Source organism: Canis lupus, chromosome 17, assembly GCF_011100685.1.
Source record: "Canis lupus familiaris isolate Mischka breed German Shepherd chromosome 17, alternate assembly UU_Cfam_GSD_1.0, whole genome shotgun sequence".
Taxonomy (NCBI): Eukaryota; Metazoa; Chordata; class Mammalia; order Carnivora; family Canidae; genus Canis; species Canis lupus.
Window position 1 is genome coordinate 27,298,589 of NC_049238.1, and position 21,879 is coordinate 27,320,467.

At 38.7% G+C, this 21,879-nt stretch overlaps 1 long non-coding RNA gene across 8 annotated transcripts in view; it reads left to right on the forward strand.

The window, feature by feature from the left end:
• LOC111090567 overlaps positions 1-21,879 on the forward strand; it is a 269,981-nt gene that overhangs the window by 232,251 nt on the left and 15,851 nt on the right. The window contains exons 1-3 of one of the 8 annotated variants that reach the window (XR_005372294.1): positions 6,504-6,593; positions 8,878-9,033; positions 14,810-14,876. The exons of 6 other annotated variants lie outside the window; for them this stretch is intronic. This is a non-coding gene — a long non-coding RNA (uncharacterized LOC111090567). Of the gene's footprint in view, positions 1-6,503; positions 6,594-8,877; positions 9,034-14,809; positions 14,877-21,879 lie in introns of those variants that run through there. One more of the 8 variants, XR_005372293.1, reaches the window with a different exon arrangement.

A 21,879-nucleotide genomic window follows, 5' to 3' on the forward strand; every position in this document is an offset into this window, starting at 1 on the left:
GCAGAATCCGGGGGGGAGGAGCAAGATGGCGGAAGAGCAGGGTCTCCAAATCACCTGTCTCCACCAAACTACCTAGAAAACCTTCAAATTATCCTGAAAATCTATGAATTCGGCCTGAGATTTAAAGAGAGACCAGCTGGAATGCTACAGTGAGAAGAGTTCGCGCTTCTATCAAGGTAGGAAGACGGGGAAAAAGAAATAAAGAAACAAAGGCCTCCAAGGGGGAGGGGCCCCGCGAGGAGCCGGGCTGAGGCCGGGGCGAGTGTCCCCAGGACAGGAGAGCCCCGTCCCGGAGACGCAGGAGCTGCACCGACCTTCCCGGGCGGAAAGGGGCTCGCGGGGAGTTGGAGCAGGACCCAGGAGGGCGAGGATCTCCTCGGGTTCCCGGGGACAGTAACAGCAACTGCGCGCCCAGGAGAGTGCGCCGAGCTCCCTAAGGGCTGCAGCGCGCACGGCGGGGCCCGGCGGGACCCGGAGCAGCTCGGAGGGGCTCGGGCGGCAGCTCCGCGGAGGGGGTTGCGCGGCCCGGGAGCGCGAATCCAACAGCACAGACCGGAGGCACAGGGCGCCGGGACACAGCCCAGGATCCCGCCTCCCCCGGGACAGGCAGAGGCCGGGAGGGCCCAGGACAGCGAGGACGCTCCTGCCCCAGCTGAGCAGATCAGCGGCCCCGCCCGGAGCCTCCAGGCCCTGCAGACGGAGTTCCTGCCGGAGCTGAATCCAGGTTTCCAGAGCTGCCCCGCCACTGGGGCTGTTCCTCCTGCGGCCTCACGGGGTAAACAACCCCCACCGAGCCCTGCACCAGGCAAGGGCAGAGCAGCTCCCCCAACTGCTAACACCTGAGAATCAGCACAACAGGCCCCTCCCCCAGAACATCAGCTAGACGGACAACTTCCAGGAGAAGCCAAGGGACTTAAAGTACACAGAATCAGAAGATACTCCCCGGTGGTTCTTTTTTTGTTTGTTTTTGTTTTTGTTTTTGTTTTTGTTTTATTTTGCTTTTTGATTTGTATCCTTCCCCCACCCCCTTTTTTTCTCCTTTCTTTTTCTTTCTCTTTTTCTTCCCTTTTTTTTTTTCTTCGTTTTTTTTTTCTTTTTCTTCCCTTTTTTTTCTCTTTCTCTTTTCTTTCCTTCTTTCTCCCCTCTTTTTCTCTTTTTCCCAATACAACTTGCTTTTGGCCACTCTGCACTGAGCAAAATGACTAGAAGGAAAACCTCACCTCAAAAGAAAGAATCAGAAACAGTCCTCTCTCCCACAGAGTTACAAAATCTGGATTACAATTCAATGTCAGAAAGCCAATTCAGAAGCACTATTATACAGCTACTGGTGGCTCTAGAAAAAAGTATAAAGGACTCAAGAGACTTCATGACTGCAGAATTTAGAGCTAATCAGGCAGAAATTAAAAATCAATTGAATGAGATGCAATCCAAACTAGAAGTCCTAACGACGAGGGTTAACGAGGTGGAAGAACGAGTGAGTGACATAGAAGACAAGTTGATAGCAAAGAGGGAAACTGAGGAAAAAAGAGACAAACAATTAAAAGACCATGAAGATAGATTAAGGGAAATAAACGACAGCCTGAGGAAGAAAAACCTACGTTTAATTGGGGTTCCCGAGGGCGCCGAAAGGGACAGAGGGCCAGAATATGTATTTGAACAAATTCTAGCTGAAAACTTTCCTAATCTGGGAAGGGAAACAGGCATTCAGATCCAGGAAATAGAGAGATCCCCCCCTAAAATCAATAAAAACCGTTCAACACCTCGACATTTAATTGTGAAGCTTGCAAATTCCAAAGATAAGGAGAAGATCCTTAAAGCAGCAAGAGACAAGAAATCCCTGACTTTTATGGGGAGGAGTATTAGGGTAACAGCAGACCTCTCCACAGAGACCTGGCAGGCCAGAAAGGGCTGGCAGGATATATTCAGGGTCCTAAATGAGAAGAACATGCAACCAAGAATACTTTATCCAGCAAGGCTCTCATTCAAAATGGAAGGAGAGATAAAGAGCTTCCAAGACAGGCAGCAACTAAAAGAATATGTGACCTCCAAACCAGCTCTGCAAGAAATTTTAAGGGGGACTCTTAAAATTCCCCTTTAAGAAGAAGTTCAGTGGAATAGTCCACAAAAACAAAGACTGAATAGATATCATGATGACACTAAACTCATATCTCTCAATAGTAACTCTGAATGTGAACGGGCTTAATGACCCCATCAAAAGGCGCAGGGTTTCAGACTGGATAAAAAAGCAGGACCCATCTATTTGCTGTCTACAAGAGACTCATTTTAGACAGAAGGACACCTACAGCCTGAAAATAAAAGGTTGGAGAACCATTTACCATTCGAATGGTCCTCAAAAGAAAGCAGGGGTAGCCATCCTTATATCAGATAAACTAAAATTTACCCCAAAGACTGTAGTGAGAGATGAAGAGGGACACTATATCATACTTAAAGGATCTATTCAACAAGAGGACTTAACAATCCTCAATATATATGCTCCGAATGTGGGAGCTGCCAAATATATAAATCAATTATTAACCAAAGTGAAGAAATACTTAGATAATAATACACTTATACTTGGTGACTTCAATCTAGCTCTTTCTATACTCGATAGGTCTTCTAAGCAAAACATCTCCAAAGAAACGAGAGCTTTAAATGATACACTGGACCAGATGGATTTCACAGATATCTACAGAACTTTACATCCAAACTCAACTGAATACACATTCTTCTCAAGCGCACATGGAACTTTCTCCAGAATAGACCACATATTGGGTCACAAATCGGGTCTGAACCGATACCAAAAGATTGGGATTGTCCCCTGCATATTCTCAGACCATAATGCCTTGAAATTAGAACTAAATCACAACAAGAAGTTTGGAAGGACCTCAAACACGTGGAGGTTAAGGACCATCCTGCTAAAAGATAAAAGGGTCAACCAGGAAATTAAGGAAGAATTAAAAAGATTCATGGAAACTAATGAGAATGAAGATACAACCGTTCAAAATCTTTGGGATGCAGCAAAAGCAGTCCTAAGGGGGAAATACATCGCAATACAAGCATCCATTCAAAAACAGGAAAGAACTCAAATACAAAAGCTCACCTTACACATAAAGGAGCTAGAGAAAAAACAGCAAATAGATCCTACACCCAAGAGAAGAAGGGAGTTAATAAAGATTCGAGCAGAACTCAACGAAATCGAGACCAGAAGAACTGTGGAACAGATCAACAAAACCAGGAGTTGGTTCTTTGAAAGAATTAACAAGATAGATAAACCATTAGCCAGCCTTATTAAAAAGAAGAGAGAGAAGACTCAAATTAATAAAATCATGAATGAGAAAGGAGAGATCACTACCAACACCAAGGAAATACAAACGATTTTAAAAACATATTATGAACAGCTATACGCCAATAAATTAGGCAATCTGGAAGAAATGGACGCATTCCTGGAAAGCCACAAACTACCAAAACTGGAACAGGAAGAAATAGAAAACCTGAACAGACCAATAACCAGGGAGGAAATTGAAGCAGTCATCAAAAACCTCCCAAGACACAAGAGTCCAGGGCCAGATGGCTTCCCAGGGGAATTTTATCAAACGTTTAAAGAAGAAACCATACCTATTCTCCTAAAGCTGTTTGGAAAGATAGAAAGAGATGGAGTACTTCCAAATTCGTTCTATGAAGCCAGCATCACCTTAATTCCAAAGCCAGACAAAGACCCCGCCAAAAAGGAGAATTACAGACCAATATCTCTGATGAACATGGATGCAAAAATTCTCAACAAGATACTGGCCAATAGGATCCAACAGTACATTAAGAAAATTATTCACCATGACCAAGTAGGATTTATCCCTGGGACACAAGGCTGGTTCAACACCCGTAAAACAATCAATGTGATTCATCATATCAGCAAGAGAAAAACCAAGAACCATATGATCCTCTCATTGGATGCAGAGAAAGCATTTGACAAAATACAGCATCCATTCCTGATCAAAACTCTTCAGAGTGTAGGGATAGAGGGAACATTCCTCGACATCTTAAAAGCCATCTATGAAAAGCCCACAGCAAATATCATTCTCAATGGGGAAGCACTAGGAGCCTTTCCCCTAAGATCAGGAACAAGACAGGGATGTCCACTCTCACCACTGCTGTTCAACATAGTACTGGAAGTCCTAGCCTCAGCAATCAGACAACAAAAAGACATTAAAGGCATTCAAATTGGCAAAGAAGAAGTCAAACTCTCCCTCTTCGCCGATGACATGATACTCTACATAGAAAACCCAAAAGTCTCCACCCCAAGATTGCTAGAACTCATACAGCAATTCGGTAGCGTGGCAGGATACAAAATCAATGCCCAGAAGTCAGTGGCATTTCTATACACTAACAATGAGACTGAAGAAAGAGAAATTAAGGAGTCAATCCCATTTACAATTGCACCCAAAAGCATAAGATACCTAGGAATAAACCTCACCAAAGATGTAAAGGATCTATACCCTCAAAACTATAGAACACTTCTGAAAGAAATTGAGGAAGACACAAAGAGATGGAAAAATATTCCATGCTCATGGATTGGCAGAATTAATATTGTGAAAATGTCAATGTTACCCAGGGCAATATACACGTTTAATGCAATCCCTATCAAAATACCATGGACTTTCTTCAGAGAGTTAGAACAAATTATTTTAAGATTTGTGTGGAATCAGAAAAGACCCCGAATAGCCAGGGGAATTTTAAAAAAGAAAACCATATCTGGGGGCATCACAATGCCAGATTTCAGGTTGTACTACAAAGCTGTGGTCATCAAGACAGTGTGGTACTGGCACAAAAACAGACACATAGATCAGTGGAACAGAATAGAGAATCCAGAAGTGGACCCTGAACTTTATGGCCAACTAATATTCGATAAAGGAGGAAAGACTATCCATTGGAAGAAAGACAGTCTCTTCAATAAATGGTGCTGGGAAAATTGGACATCCACATGCAGAAGAATGAAACTAGACCACTCTCTTTCACCATACACAAAGATAAACTCAAAATGGATGAAAGATCTAAATGTGAGACAAGATTCCATCAAAATCCTAGAGAAGAACACAGGCAACACCCTTTTTGAACTCGGCCATAGTAACTTCTTGCAAGATACATCCACGAAGGCAAAAGAAACAAAAGCAAAAATGAACTATTGGGACTTCATCAAGATAAGAAGCTTTTGCACAGCAAAGGATACAGTCAACAAAACTCTAAGACAACCTACAGAATGGGAGAAGATATTTGCAAATGACATATCAGATAAAGGGCTAGTTTCCAAGATCTATAAAGAACTTATTAAACTCAACACCAAAGAAACAAACAATCCAATCATGAAATGGGCAAAAGACATGAAGAGAAATCTCACAGAGGAAGACATAGACATGGCCAACATGCATATGAGAAAATGCTCTGCATCACTTGCCATCAGGGAAATACAAATGAAAACTACAATGAGATACCACCTCACACCAGTGAGAATGGGGAAAATTAACAAGGCAGGAAACCACAAATGTTGGAGAGGATGCGGAGAAAAGGGAACCCTCTTACACTGTTGGTGGGACTGTGAACTGGTGCAGCCACTCTGGAAAACTGTGTGGAGGTTCCTCAAACAGTTAAAAATAGACCTGCCCTACGACCCAGCAATTGCACTGTTGGGGATTTACCCCAAAGATACAAATGCAATGAAACGCCGGGACACCTGCACCCCGATGTTTCTAGCAGCAATGGCCACGATAGCCAAACTGTGGAAGGAGCCTCGGTGTCCAACGAAAGATGAATGGATAAAGAAGATGTGGTTTATGTATACAATGGAATATTACTCAGCTATTAGAAATGACAAATACCCACCATTTGCTTCAACGTGGATGGAACTGGAGGGTATTATGCTGAGTGAAGTAAGTCAGTCGGAGAAGGACAAACATTATATGTTCTCATTCATTTGGGGAATATAAATAATAGTGAAAGGGAAGGGAGAAGAAATGTGTGGGAAATATCAGAAAGGGAGACAGAACGTAAAGACTGCTAACTCTGGGAAACGAACTAGGGGTGGTAGAAGGGGAGGAGGGCGGGGGGTGGGAGTGAATGGGTGACGGGCACTGGGTGTTATTCTGTATGTTAGTAAATTGAACACCAATAAAAAAAAATAAACATAAAAAAATAAAAAATAAAAAATAAATAAATAAAAAAAAAAAAACAAAAAAAACAAAAAAAAAACAGGGCACTTGGGGAAGCTGCGTGGATAAGAGGGGCATTGTGTGAAGACCTGAGAGGGTAAGGACTCTGGCCACAAAGACACCTGCTGGCAAAGGCACTCTTGCAGAAACCATAGTAAGTGCCTGGCACAGGAGGCCCCTGACTTGAGTTTTCTTTTCTTTCTTTTTTTTGACTTGAGTTGTTTTGAGTGAGTGGAGAACAGTTTTGGCTATGAGACCATAGGGGTAATAAAGATTTCTTTGACCAAAAAAAAAAAAAAAAAAAAAAAAAATGCAGAATCCCAGGCCCTAACCCAGATCCACTGAATCAGGGCTGAAGTTTAACAAGGTCTCCAGGTGATTCAGATTCTCATTAAGGTATGAAACTCTGCTTTCCACCATGCTCCCACTTGGAATTCTTCGTCCTTTGTGTTGTGGTGTCTTAGTATAAATATGTTGCACATATGGATGCTGTGAGGGATAATTTTTCGGAGTTCTTGTTGATAGTTTCCCTTTGGAGGTTTATTTTCCAGTCTTTTCGTTGTGACTTGAGGCATTTTTTCCCCTGTAGCTCTCCTACTGCCCTGAAAATGAATCTCTGATCATTTTCTGCTGCTTTGAGTTTTGCAGGTACAAGAGCTGTGGAGGACTCTGAGAGGGTGGATGGTGAATTTCCACCGTCATAATTTTCCTCCTTTTTCTGAGCCAGAGGGTATAACCTATGAAAATGCCAATCAGACTCCTATTAAAATTTAGATTCTCAGTGGATCATGCTGAACTCTTGTTCCTTATTATCATTGCTCACAGTCCATAAGAGGACTTCAGGGATCTCATGTGGTAACATCTTTCCTAATAGGTATTCTCTCTACATACTTAAATTGAAAAGGTTCCTAGTGATATGCATTTCACTTTTACTAAGCTCTACATTTCTTCTGCTTCCCTAATGAGTTCCAAACCTGGAGAAGTCGAAGAGAAGACAGAAAGAACTGCTGTGCATGCCGCAGTTCCAAGACCGAGCTCTCTCATGGCCACTGCTGTTGAAATAAACAAGCAGGTTGTTTTCTGAATCTGAGGCTGTGTTGAGGTGTTGCCGCAGCGTGGGAAGCAGCCCTGACAGCTTGTCTCATGATCCACTGTGCAGTTGCTGCAACACACCAACCGCTTTGGGCTCAAATTGCTTTACTGCCTCTCTGTATCTGTCTTCACCCCAGTATTTCCCCAGACTCGGAGAAGGTAATGACTTTGTGCTCGTTTTGGGCGAGAAAATACACAAAGCTCCAGCTATGATCCCAGAGTTAATTTGTGGCTTTCCTTTGAAGAGGGAATATGTGCATGCCAACTGTATATTTGATACGTAAACATGGTTAGGAATATAGCTAAATTCATGTAAGAAGCATGCAAATATATATCACATATTAAAAAATACAAACAAAACAAGGACACAAACTGGCCCTCGTTTGAACACTGTAGCTCTTCTTTATAGCTCTCAAGGAGTGCTTATAGTATGCCTTGTGTTATGGTACATTTTCACTCCCTGAACTTGATTATGAGCTGCTTGAAGTGTCTTACTCATTGTTATATTCCCTAAAGTGCTAGCTCAGTGCTTTGCCCATATCACAGACCATCACTGGAGTCAGTGCATGCCAGATTAAATAATGGAGGAGAGAAAAAATATGATTCTGGGCATTTGGGTTCAGTGTTTCAGACACTGAGGAGAAAGATAACCTGGGAGAGCAGCAAACATCCCTGGGTTCTGTTTCTCATCTGTAAGATGTGGATGCAAGAGGGCAGATTTTTGCACATCCTTTCTAAGGCTACAATTTTAGCATTCTGGGTTGGAGATGTATGAGAACAGCCAAGCAGAAAAGCCCAACTGGAATCTCAGATGAGATATCACAATTAGAGATATGTTTTGGGGAGTCTTCAGCATGTGGGTCTTTGTTAAACCATAAGAGAGGATGAGATTTTGCAGGAAGTATGTAGAGTCATACTTTATGGTTTAAGGTGGGACTCCTGTCAAACAACTTGTAAAGGACAGATGGGTGAAGAGACACTTGTGGTGACTACTGATAGGTAATGTTGGTGAATGGAAGGAAAGACCAGGGAGTCATAGAAGCCTCGCCTCCCCTCCCATGGGAAGGCAGTTGCAGGTTTTGTGGTTGTGATTTTGCTGCATAGGTTGTGATTTTTGCTTGACTCCCAGCCTCCCTTTCCTATCTTTCCCCTCTGGGGCTGGGGGGAGGCACTAAATGTGGTCTCTGAACCTTACTCTTTGTTCACTTGTGTTCATCTTTATATATTAAATTCTCATAAATGATGCTGATTTTAAAAATACAGGTCAGTGTTAAAATCTTTCCTTTGCAAGTGGAGAGCATAAAGCCAAACCCCCTTTGTGTGACATCTGAGGACCTTCATCACTGGGTGTTTTTCACCCAGCCTTTGTCAGGCTCATGTTCTCCTAGTGCCATTTCAAACATTCATTGGATCGGTGTCAGATGATTGTCTGATTACAAATATCCCATTCTCTTCTATCTGACTGTGCCTTTGATTATTTTGTCTTTCTACCTAGTGTGCTTTGTTCATTTTCCTTTTCTTGGCAAATGTCTATTCAGTGTTTAAAACATAGCTCAAGCATTTACTTTTTGAATTGCCCTCTTTCTAGGTCACTTTGCAGCTCTTACGTTTGCCCCAGGAACACTTTGCACATGTCACCACTGTTCCATTTCTCTTCTCCCATTTTTGGTTGCCTACCAGGTTGAATCCTTGATGGACTTTATTGTGACTAGGTCATGAGTCACATTTGAACTGAAATTCTCAGGTAAGTGTTAAGATTCACAAATCTTGTTCTTTTTGAGCAACCAAATCTGCACATTTGTAGTCTCCTCCCATATTCCTGGCACTATGAGATGTGCTGTGCTAGGATGTCATAGGAGTGGGGTAAGTCTGTGTGACTGGTGACTTGGTGAAAGTTACATTTGTTCCTGATCTGTGGAAGTTGTCCAAGGGTAAGCATAAGAGTCCTATCTCTGATATGTGCTCTGATTTTATTTCTTCTTAAGTTCTGATATTGAGCATATTAACAATATCCTGGATGATACATCAGTGTTAGGACATTTTGCAGCCCTAAGAAAGGTTTGACTTCATTAATTCCTTACAAGCAACTCAAAATGGTGAATGAATCTATAGCACGTTTAAGTTGCTTTCCATATCATTATTAGCTCATTTATTGTATCACACATAGAAAAACTCAACAACACTTTTTAAATGCATGAATCATCACAAAAATATATTTTCAACAAAAGGGAATCCTTTTTAAAAAGAGCTTAACCAAGTAATGTAAGGCAAAAATAGGAAAATAAAAAGACTTACGACTAAAATAATACATTTGTACAGATTCTATCTCATCATTTAAATGGGATCTGATGCAAGCTGATTAGTAACACTGACTTATCCCAAGTATTATTTGTTTTTTCCTTCAGTAACGCTGACTTATCTCAAGTATTTTTTTTTTCCTTTAGTAACACTGACTTATCCCACGTATTATTCAAAGAAGCTCTCTGAAATGACTTTCTAAGCAAGTTGGTGACACAGACCTTTGGTTTCTTTTAATAACTGCCTTCATTTCTCTATCATAGCTACCACCAATAATCTGCTTGGTCTGTTTTGCTTGTTTGGTTGTCAATTAACCCAAATCAAAACTATGGTAAACATTTCCTCCAGCTTTTCTATTTCTGCTGACTTAATCTGTTGTCAAAATGCCTAGGTTTCTCTAAAGCTTAGATGTCATTTTTGGTGGGCCTTAATAACCCATACTGTAACTTTATCTAGTATGAGCGCTAGGCCTTTCAATTTCTTCTCATTCCAGGAGAAGTTTATCCATTGCCTTTTTAATACCTCATTATGTCTCAGAGAGTTTGAAATCCTTGTACCTTTTACTTCCATCAACAGAAGGAAAAAGACTAAGAAAAACATGGCACTAGCCACATTGTTTTGGAATCATACCTTTACACACTTATCCCCAGAGTATAAATGTTTTCTTTTTCATCTTTTTATCTGAGGTATCTGTCATGTTATTTGGCACATAGCTGATGTGCTAAAATATTTGCTACTCTAAGTCAGCTAGTGTATTACCCTGTGATTTTCCTTTGCGATACAGAACTGAAATTCTCAGCTATTTGCTTCCCCAACTTTTCTTTCTCTTGCTTTCTATTCTTCCTTATCAGGATTGTGTACTATAATTTACATTAAATTCATTTATTCCCTTAGGAAGCATGTTACCTGGGTTCAGATACATTAGCTTTCTGAGACAATTTGCTTACTAAAAGAATTTCAGGATGGAAACATTCCTTAAATGCATTAAGAAAACCTTAGCACATATCAATTTCATAATAATGCAGTGGTCAGGCACTCAGATTCTATAAAGCCCTGAAAAATCTTCTATATTTAGTCAAAGATAGAACATCTTCATATGATTTTCTCTCTAAAGCATTTTGAAGGATTTAGTAAATGAGTATAGCATCCATAATATCTCTTACCTGCATTATTTAACCAGAAGTAATGACTAGCTCTTAGGTGACATTTTATCTGTGGCTGTTAACACAAGTACTGTTGGCCAGGCAAACTGCTTCCCAATCAAAATCCCACTGCTAGCTTCTGACCAGGCAGTTTCTGCACAGGTATGTATGTATGTATGTATGTATGTATGTATTTATTTATTTATTTATTTATTTATTTATTTATTTTAAAGTTTTTATTTATTTATTCTTGAAAGACACACAGAGAGAGAGAGAGAGAGAGAGAGAGAGAGGCAGAGACACAGGCAGAGGGAGAGGCAGGCTCCATGCAGGGAGCCCGATGTGGGGCTCGATCCTGGGTCTTCAGGATCATGCCCTGGGCCGAAGGCAATGCTAAACCACTGAGCCACCTGGGCTGCCCTCTGCACAGGTATTTATATTTGAATTTATTTCCATTGTCATATAGTTGGATCTCTAGGTCCATGGTACTTTTGCTTCCAGAGTGATAGTGGAGTAAAACAGCAACATGTTAACCCTATCTTTCTCTTGGAATCTTACACCAATGGTTACTCCCTAAGAGAATATTCTCCTGGTTTTCCTTCTACCTCAATGGCCACTACCTCTTTTTTGCATTACCAATATGGCTTCCTCACCTCAAACATTATATTTAGGAGTTCCTTGATGCTTGCTTCTACACTCTAGTTTCTCTTTATTTTCTCCTAAGCCAACTTATATGCACCAATAGCTGTACCAGCCACCATAGAATCAGGGCTCTCACATGTCTTTCTTTAGGCAAGACCTGTACTCAGTGCTCTGGGCATTTATAGGCAACTACTTACTTGCCATTTGTGGGAGTGTAGGGGCTGTCTTAAAAGCACTTCAAATTCAACTTGGCCAGACTAAATTTGTGATTGTGCTGCCCAAGACTGTTCCTATTTCTCGGTTTCCTCTTTCAGTAAAGAGCTCAATTATCTACTTAGTAGTACAAACCAGAAAACTAGAACTATCCTTTTCAACTATTTCTTTCTTTTTACCTTTTCAAATCTATCACCAAGGTTTGTCCATTAAATCTCCTAACTAGAATTTTTTACTTTCTCTATAAGTGTGAAACAACCTAATCCAAGCTACTGGCCTCACTAAAATGATATAAAATGCTACTGCATTTACCCACCTACCTCTTTCCTTGCTTCCTTGTAAGCCTTTCTCCATGTGGCATAGGACATAAATCTACTAACATGATGTAGAACAGCTATTCTCAGGGTCATTTAGGGATGTGTTCAGGAGTTCCACAAGGTCAAAATTATTTTCTTAATAGTAATCCAGTTTGTCACCCTCATTCTTTCTCAGTGGACTGGAGTTTTCCAGGGCAACCTAGCCTGTGATATTGTAACAGAACAAATGTGAGAATCTAGATCTTCTTCTTTTTTTTTAAAAAAAAAGATTTTATTTATTTATTCATGAGAGACAGAGAGAGAGAGAGGCAGAGACACAGGCAGAGGGAGAAGCAGGCTCCACGCAGAGAACCTGATGTGGGACTCGATCCTGGGTCTCCAGGATCAGGCCCTGGGCTGAAGGCAGGTGCTAAACCACTGAGTCACCTGGGCTGCCCGAATCTGGATCTTCTATTGGGGCAAATATTAGAGGGACTTAGAAAAACATAAAACTATCACTCCCCTCTCTCTAATTCATTTTTGTTTTTAGATATATAGTTTTTTTAAAATAAAAATCATGTTATTCATGTTAATGTGTAATACATTTATTTTTGTTATTTTTAAGATTTAAAAAAAATATTTGAGAAAGAGAGAGAGAGAGAGAATGGATGTGAGACAGAGAGAGCATGAGCAGAGGGGAAGGGTACAGGGAGAAACAAACTCCCCACTGCACAGGGAGCCCAATGTGGGACTTGATCCAGGATCCTGGGATCATGACCTAAACCAAAGGCAGACACTTAACTGACTGAGCCACCCAGTGCCCTGTTTTTGTTATTTTAAAGAAATTAATAAAGGTTTTAAAAATTTCTCGGGTTTAATTTATAGAATAGTAGCTGTTGATAGATATAATGCACAAATAAGCAAAAGCTCTATGATGTTCTGGGTAACTTTAAAGAGTATAAAGGGTTGATCTCTGGATGGGCAGGAGGTTTGGGGGGGAGAGTAACTGGGTGATGTAATTAAGGAGGGCATGTAATGTAATGGGCACTGGGTATTATATAAGACTGATGAATCAGTGACCTCTACCTCTGAAATCAGTAATACCATATATATCAATTAATTGAATTTAAATAAAAATGTAAAAAAAAAAAAAGTGTAAAAGATTCTAGAGACTGATCCACTTGAGAACCACTGTCCTAGAAGACCTGGCCTGGCCACTCTCTAACTTTCCAAATCCATCTTTCTTCTCACCACACTGCTCTTTTTTCTGCTCCATCAACCTTAACTCCTTCCAGTTCCTATTTCTTGCCTCTTTCCCTTTCAATACAGGCACTTTGCTGGAAACTCTTCTTCGCATCCTCTTTATCCAATAAACTTTAAGACATTCCTCAGATTTCATCCTCTAAAATGTACTTTCTGTAGGTAGGCCTTCTCTAAATCTTCCTGACTGAGTTAAATTTACTGTTTTAGAGGCCCCTGGGTGACACAGTCAGTTAAATGTCCAACTCTTGATTTCAGCCCAGATTATGATCTCAAGGTTGTGAGACTGAGCCCTGTATCAGGCTCCATGCTCGGTATGAAGTCTGCTTGTGATTCCCTCTCCTTGTCCCTCTGCCACTCCCACTTGTACTCTCTCTCTATATAAAATAAATAAATAAATATTTTAAAAATTCACTATTTTAGGATCTCATAGTATTTGTACTTTTTATTCATTATTATGATTGTAATACTGCATTTGTTTCTGTCACTATTTAGTTAGTTTCTGAAGGCTCACTAGCTAAAATGCCATAAATCAGGAATCAAGTCTCTTTTTGTTCAACAACAAAGTTCCAGTGTCTAGCAAGGTATCTGGAGCCTAATAGGAATCTATAGAATAAATAAAATAGATGAGCTGGACTTATGCCACAGGCACAAAAAGAGTCCTACAACATGAAGTATTACGAAGATTAGGCATAAAAAACAAAAATAAAACCAAAGGATTTTTCAGGTAGATGAGAGTATCACACGGTTTTAGACAAAAAGAGAGTAGCCTAATGATTCATCTAAAAGGGAAAGGTGAAAAAAGGACCGAGATTAGAAAAGCACCAACTATAAAATTATATTAAGAAGTAAGAGCATATTGAAAGGAGTAGTAGAAGACAAGATTAGGGATGATGAGAGCCAAATGTTTAGAACTTTGAACCTTAAGAATTTGAGCTTCAAACCATAAATGATGGAGAATCCAATAAGTGCATATGGAAAGGACTGTCAGGAGCAATAGTGCATTTGCGGCATGTTCATCTACTAGCAATGTATGTGATGCATTCAGAAAAGAGCTGGTGAAGCTAGCTGGGAAACTACCTGGACTTCTGCATAAAATTCCTCTGAAGGATTTGTGGCCACACAAAATCTATTTTCAGAGACCAAAGATGACTTCCATGGTGTTGAGATAAAAATTTCAAAGATTTTATTTATTTGAGAGAGAGAGAGAGAGAGAGAGAGAGCATGAGTAGGGGGAGAGGCAAAAGGAAAGGGAGGGAATTCTTCAGGCAGACTCCAGACTGAGAACAAAGCCTTACGCAGGGCTTGATTCCAGGACCCTGAGATTGTGACAGGAACTGAAACCAAGAGTCTGATGTTTAACCAACTGAGCCACCCAAGCGCCCTGATATAGAATTTTTTCAAATAATGAAGTTTCAAGAGAATGGGGTTTTCTCCTCAGTCTTTTAAGCTGTTTCCTGAAGCTTAAGGGTGTTTTTACAATACAGAGTGAACAAAGATTTTGTATGTCACTGTCTAGTGATATGATTCTGGAAACATACATTTCTTTTGCAGTGGGTATGGTACATGTTTACTCCCTTGCATGACCTAGTCTGTGAAGTTGTAACTGTGCACCTGGTCATGTGATGTTTCATCCCTACCAACCGTGTTGTAAATGTCTTTACTCCAGATTGAATTTTTATATACTTGGAATCATGTTGGAATCAAAACTCCAATAACTTGAATTGAAATGAAAGGTGAGATTTTTTTTTTCACTTAAACAAGTTTATAGTCCATTTGCCTCAAGGAATCACAGTATCAGTGAACTCTATAAATGGCTATTGTACAGATAGAGCATATGCACTGTGTCTGTTTTTAAAATTGAACAAATCAGAGCATGGAACTTTATGCCCTAGAACTTTACTAATGGTTTTCAATGTGGGCTTTCCCAGAGCTTTAAGAGGCTCTGCAAATGAAGACTCTGAGAAGAAAAGTCTTTTTAGCATTATGGGGAATATCCCCCACCCCATACTATAAATGGAAAAACTTTATAATTTATCATGTTTTTAAGATGCTATAATACATTTGCTTCATCCAGTTTGTGGGGACTGCCATTTATTTATTGCTTACTCAGGGCTAGCATTACAGTGGGTCCTTTAAATCTATTCTCCAATTTAATCCCCATAAAATCCTGAATAGCAGTAGTCTTATTTTTATCTCCATCGAAGGAAAGATGATTCTGAATTAGAAAATTTAAGTAATTTCTCTGAGGTTATATAGGTAATAAGTGTTAGAGCTGGGCTTTCCTGATCCATTCATTCATTCATTCATTCATTCAGAAAGGACTAAAAAAGGAGAATCACTAATAAATAAGAGCCTTGTCCTCATGGAGCTTGTATTCTAGAGGTAGAGAAAGATTCAGTTGTTCAGCTAGCAAATAAATACTAAGCAACATGCCTTTGAGGTGATATGAAATCTATGCCGATAAATACAATAGGGTAAGGGGATAGAGAATGAAAGGATAATTTTTGTGATCCTATTTTTGATAGAGTGATAAAATAAGTCTTCCCTAGGGCAATGACATTTGACCTGAACTTTGGCTGGAGTGATGAATCAAACTTTATAAATGTTTTAGGGAAAAGTATTCTAGGTAAAGATCCTTAGGGTAGAAAGTGGTGGCATAGTCCCCTGAGACTGGCCTGAGCAGTATGGGTGCAGGCAGAGCACTAGGAGATGAATCTAGAGAGTTAGGTAGATTGTGAAGGGCCTTGTTGCTAGAGTAGAAATTTTGTATTTAATTTATTAGAGTGATGAGATGACACTGGAAGGTTTGAGCAGGCTCTTTCTTCGGAAATTGCTGGGTTTTTAGGAGCTCTGTGTCAGGAGTCAGAGGCAGAGGACAGATTTATATATTTCTTACTATGTCACATGTTAGTATCATAAATCTAGGCTGTCATCTCTTGGCTCTTAGATTATTATATCACAAATTGTTATTATATTGCCATGGATGTTTACAAAAGGTTTTTCTGATTTTCTTCATTCATAAATTTAATCTATCTGCTATACCTGGTTCAAATTATTTATTACATAGCTATTTACTGATTAAAATTAATTTATTATCATTCTAAAGAGTTTCCAGGTGAAGATTCCTTTCTTCATTATTCTCAGAATTATTTATGATCATATAATACATATAATCTTCGTGCCTTTTCTAAAATACTGGTCTCCTTTTCTCAAAGACAGAGCTATTTCTTACTTAAGATTGATGTATCTTTCCAGGTCCAGTTGAAATAACCTTCTCTTCCTAGCCAAACTCTCACCAAGCTCTCTATTCTGTGACCTTCTACAGTAATTACTGTCTGCCCAGTTCATCCCAGACCTAAATTATACATTGTTTTATATTCATTTATTTAATTATTCATACATTTGTACATTTGTTAATTGAGTTAATTAATTGACTTGTTTATTTAACACATGTTTATCAAGAGCCTATTATGTTTTAGGCATTCCTCTAGACACAGGGCAGAGTGTGGAAAATTTTTAAATCAATTTTAATGAAGTTAATTTGCATTTAATAAAATACACAGCTTTTATGCGAAGAATTTAGTGAGATTCAATGTTTATACATGTGTAAACTGTGCCATACTCAATATATTAAACATTTCCATCATCTCCAAAGTACCAAAGTCTCTTTGTTCATTTTAGGAGTCTACCCCCTACCTAATACCTCTCCTGTTCCATCACCATAGTTTAAAATGCTCTTTTACAACTTCAAGTAAATGAAGTTATATCGTATGATCCTTTTGATTTAGGTTCCTTTGCTCATCATTATGTCTGTGAGATTAATCTGTGTTCCATTTTTAGTGTATTGTACATTTTTTAATGATAGGTAGTATTTCATTGCATGGATATCCACACATCTTTAAAAAATCACCTGTTTAAAAAAATCACCTGTTGATGGATGTTTGGGTTGTGTTTAGTTTTTGGCTATTGTGAATAAAGCCTGCTATAAACATTTGTGTACAAATATTTCTCTGGAAGGATGTTTACATTTCTCTTGATTAAACAATGAATGGAATTACCAAATCACAGGAAAGGTGTATATTTGAATATGTAAGAAATTTTCCTGACCAATCATAGCATATTTTTCACTCCCATCAGCAATATGTGATAGTTCCAGTTGCTTAAAATCTTCACGAATACTTGGTATTGTCAATATTTTTTAGTTTTAAAATTTTGTTATAGCACGCATGAAGTTACATTTCATTATAGTTCTAATAGGCATTGCTTTGGTGATGAATAATGTTGAGCATACAGCGGTTTAGCACCGCCTTCAGCCCAGGGTGTGATCCTGGGGTCCTGAGATCAAGTCCCGCATCAGGCTCCCTGCATGGAGCCTGCTTCTCCCTCTGTCTGTGTCTCTGCCTCTCTCTCTGATGAATAAATAAATAAAATTAAAAAAAATAATATTGAGCATGTTTTTCATTTGCTTATTGTCCATTTCTTTATCTTCTTTAAAAGAGTGTTTGTTCAAGTCTTTTGCACACTTCACTTACTTTTGTTGAATTTTCTTGTTCAAAAGCCTCAGGAGTTCTTTATGTATGTGTGTACATCCATAAGCAAACATATATACAAGTATACATTTTATAGTCAATGGCAGTTTAAAAAAATATTAATTGGCATCTTCTGAAGTGCAGACAGTTTTAACTTAAGGAAGTCCAGTTTTTCAATACATGTTTTACAGTTTGAGCTTTTTGTGTCTTTCTATTTATTTATTCATGAGAGACACACAGAGAGAGGCAGAGACACAGGCAGAGGGAGAAGCAGGCTCCATGCAGGGAGCCTAATGTGGGACTCAATCCCAGGACTCCAGGATCACGCCCTGAGCCGAAGGCAGATGCTCAACCTCTGCTCCACTCAGGCATCCCTTTTTGTGTCTTTCTAATAAATCATTGCCTACTCCATATTGTGAGGTTTTTATTTTGTATTTCTTCTAAATGTTTTCACATTTTAGCTTTTCTGTTTTAGTCCTGGTCCATTTGAATAGTTTAATTTTCTGTATGTTAGGATGTCCTGTTTGACATTCACTCTTCTTTCTGTGGATATTTAGCTGTTTCTCCAAATTACAAGCACACCTAGTGAATTTACTTGGCACTTTTTTCAAAATACTATACGATTTCATGAAAATATGGAATCTCAAAAAAAAAAAAAAAAGCTGAACTCATAGGAGGAGAAAGTAGAGTAGTGATTACCAGGGGATAGGTAGGTAGGGGGAAATGGGGAGATGTTGATCAAAAGGTTTAAAGTTACAGTTTTATAGGGTGAATAAGTCTGGAGACCTGCTGTATAGGCATGATAACCATACTTACGAATATTGTATTGAACGCTGGAAATATGCTAAGAGAATAGAAAAAAGTAATGACTCTGGTTTAAGCTTTGACATGTAAAGAGCTTGAAAATGATCACTCTTGTCCATACAATTAAAAAAAAAAAGCTAAAGATAAAATTAATGAGTTTTCTTAGCTCTATCAAAGAATTGAGATTACAGGGCAAACCACCACTCCAAAAATTGGAGAGACAGTAAATTGAATACATAGAGCTACAGCTGAGATCAGCTAAACTAAAGAAGGAACCTCTAAAGCCAGAAACAGGTAGGAACACTTACATGGTAACTTTGGGGGAATCTCTAGAGTCTCAGTATGGGCTAACTTGAGAATTAAAACTTGTGGGGGCCCAGTTTTGGGGAGGTCCCCACAATGCATGGATATTATATCCAATAACCCCACCAGGTTCTCATAACAAAGATCAGAGAAAAATTTCCTCCTGTTTCAGGCAGGGAAAGAGGAAAATTAATCAATTTTAAATACACCTGGATAATTATTTTGCAGTGTATATGTATATCAAATTATCACACTGTGTATCTTACACTTAAGGAATGTTATATGTCAATAAATCCTCAAAATGTTCTTTTTAAATATACCCAGAGAGTTCTCCATACCTCTCCAAAGGAAATTACTTCATCTGATTCTTAGTTGACATGGAGGAAGGCCTTCACTAGCCTCCCTATCTCAGATAGGAAAAGGGGGAAAGAGGCTAATGAATTCTGAAGATCACAGTCCAGGGACTCAAACCCACTAAAAAGCTGAGATTCAATCATAAGATTACAAATTGCTTCCCTTCCACAATACTAAAATCATATCAACAGGGCTCCAGTATAATAAAATTGCATTTCAACCAAGAGAGCTGTAAGACACAGATTTTATTTAAAAAGGAGTTCTTAGGGAAACCCCAAAACAACAGAGGGAAAACAAACAAACAAATAAGAAGATGAGAGGAAACTGAGACCTCTGACACCTATACCAAAAGCAAACATTAAGCACAGCTCAGCTTCTAACCAGGTTTAACATAAAACCCTCACGCTAAAAGCCTAAGTTCCTATTAATGCATCTATCAACAAAAAATTTACAAGATAGAAAAATCCAATATGAAGAGACAAAACAAGCATCAAAATGAGACTCGGATGTGACACACTCAAAAATTATCAAGTAGAGAATTTAAAATAACCATAATTAATATGTTAAAAGCTGTAATGGAAACAATAGATGGTGTGCGAGAACAGATACATAATATAAACAAAGATAGGAAAACAAGTAAAATTCCAAAGGAAATGCTAGAAATCAAAACACTGTAAAGGAAGGGTACCTTTGACAGGTTTATTAGCAGATTGGATGCAACCAAGGAAAGCATTAATGAGAAAGAACATATGTCAATAGAAACCTATCAAATTGAAATGCAAAGAGGAAAAAGACTGAAAAACAAAAACACCCCATAAGACATCTAAAACAACAGATATTAAAGTAGATGTAACATACTAGTAATTGGAATCCCAGAAAGAGAAGAAAGAGAGAAAGGAGCAAAAGAAATATTTAAAGCAATAATGGCTGAGAATTGTCCAAAATTAATAACATTAATTATAACAAATGTATCACACTAGTGCAAGATGTTAATAATATGAGAGCCTGTGTGATTTGGGTAGAGGGAATATGGTAATTTTTATACTGTCCTATATTAGGTTTTTTTTCTTCAATTATTACTTCAAAGTTTTAAGTTTTATGTTTAAGTTTTGCCCTAGGAATTAAATTCCTTTCTCTAGATCTAATTTACCACTTATTATCATTTTCCTTCATCTAGAAAAATGTCCTTTAGTGTTTCTTTTTTCTTTTTTTTTAATTCATTTTTTATTGGTGTTCAATTTACCAACATACAGAATAACACCCAGTGCCCATCACCCATTCACTCCCACCCCCCACCCTCCTCCCCTTCTACCACCCCTAATTCGTTTCCCAGAGTTAGCAGTCTTTACATTATGTCTCCCTTTCTGATATTTCCCACACATTTCTTCTCCCTTCCCTTATATTCCCTTTCACTATTATTTATATTCCCCAAATGAATGAGAACATATAATGTTTGTCCTTCTCCGACTGACTTACTTCACTCAGCATAATACCCTCCAGTTCCATCCACGTTGAAGCAAATGGTGGGTATTTGTCATTTCTAATAGCTGAGTAATATTCCATTGTATACATAAACCACATCTTCTTTATCCACTCATCTTTCTATGGACACCGAGGCTCCTTCCACAGTTTGGCCATTGCTGTGACCATTGCTGCTAGAAACATCGGGGTGCAGGTGTCCCTGCGTTTCATTGCATCTGAATCTTTGGGGTAAATCCCCAACAGTGCAATTGCTGGGTCGTAGGGCAGGTCTATTTTTAACTGTTTGAGGAACCTCCACACAGTTTTCCAGAGTGGCTGCACCAGTTCACATTCCCACCAACAGTGCAAGAGGGTTCCCTTTTCTCCGCATCCTCTCCAACATTTGTGGTTTCCTGCCTTGTTAATTTTCCCCATTCTCACTGGTGTGAGGTGGTATCTCATTGTGGTTTTGATTTGTATTTCCCTCATGGCAAGAGTGTTTCTTTTACTGAAATTTCTTCCATTTTTTTATTCATTTGAAAATGTCTTTATTTCATATTTATTTAAAAATATTTGGTTGAATACAGAATTCTGCTTGATATTTTTCTTTGTTTATTATTCAAATATATAAAGATATAACCTTATTATCCCCTGGCCTGCATTGAGATACATATGTAAATATATCATATATATATACATTTTGAAGATAGTGTCGGCTAAACCCAACATCTGGATTATCTTGGGTCAGTTGTTTTTTGTTTACTTTTGCATATGAATATGGTTCTCATTTTCCTGTTTCTTTGCCTATTTTTATTCCATTCCTGCAAATTCTTAGTCTCTGCGTGCAATGCCTAAAGGGCTTTGTTCTCTTGGCTTTGTTTTCTGTCATATTGAAAACATTGGCTAGTTATTAATTCTTCTCTATGTTTCTCAGCTTCTTCCAGATCTTAGTAAAGTACCAATTAATATTTTATTATCTCTTAAATGCTTTTTTCTGTGATCAGAGTGGTGAGTCCTTGACAATTGGCTTTGCACATACTGGGCACTGTTGTCGTTATGGCTACGTGTGATTGATTCCTCACTATAGGAACTGAGGACATACAGCAAAAGGGAAGATAAAGGAGAATATGGGATAAAAGTCCTGGAACAACATGCTTCATTACTCAGGTTTCAGGAGGATCTTAGAATGTACTTCATATAAAATCAATCAATCATCAATATTTATTAAGTGCCTATTGTTTGGGGGGAAAATAAAAGGAGTACCACACATGATGTTAGCCTTGCA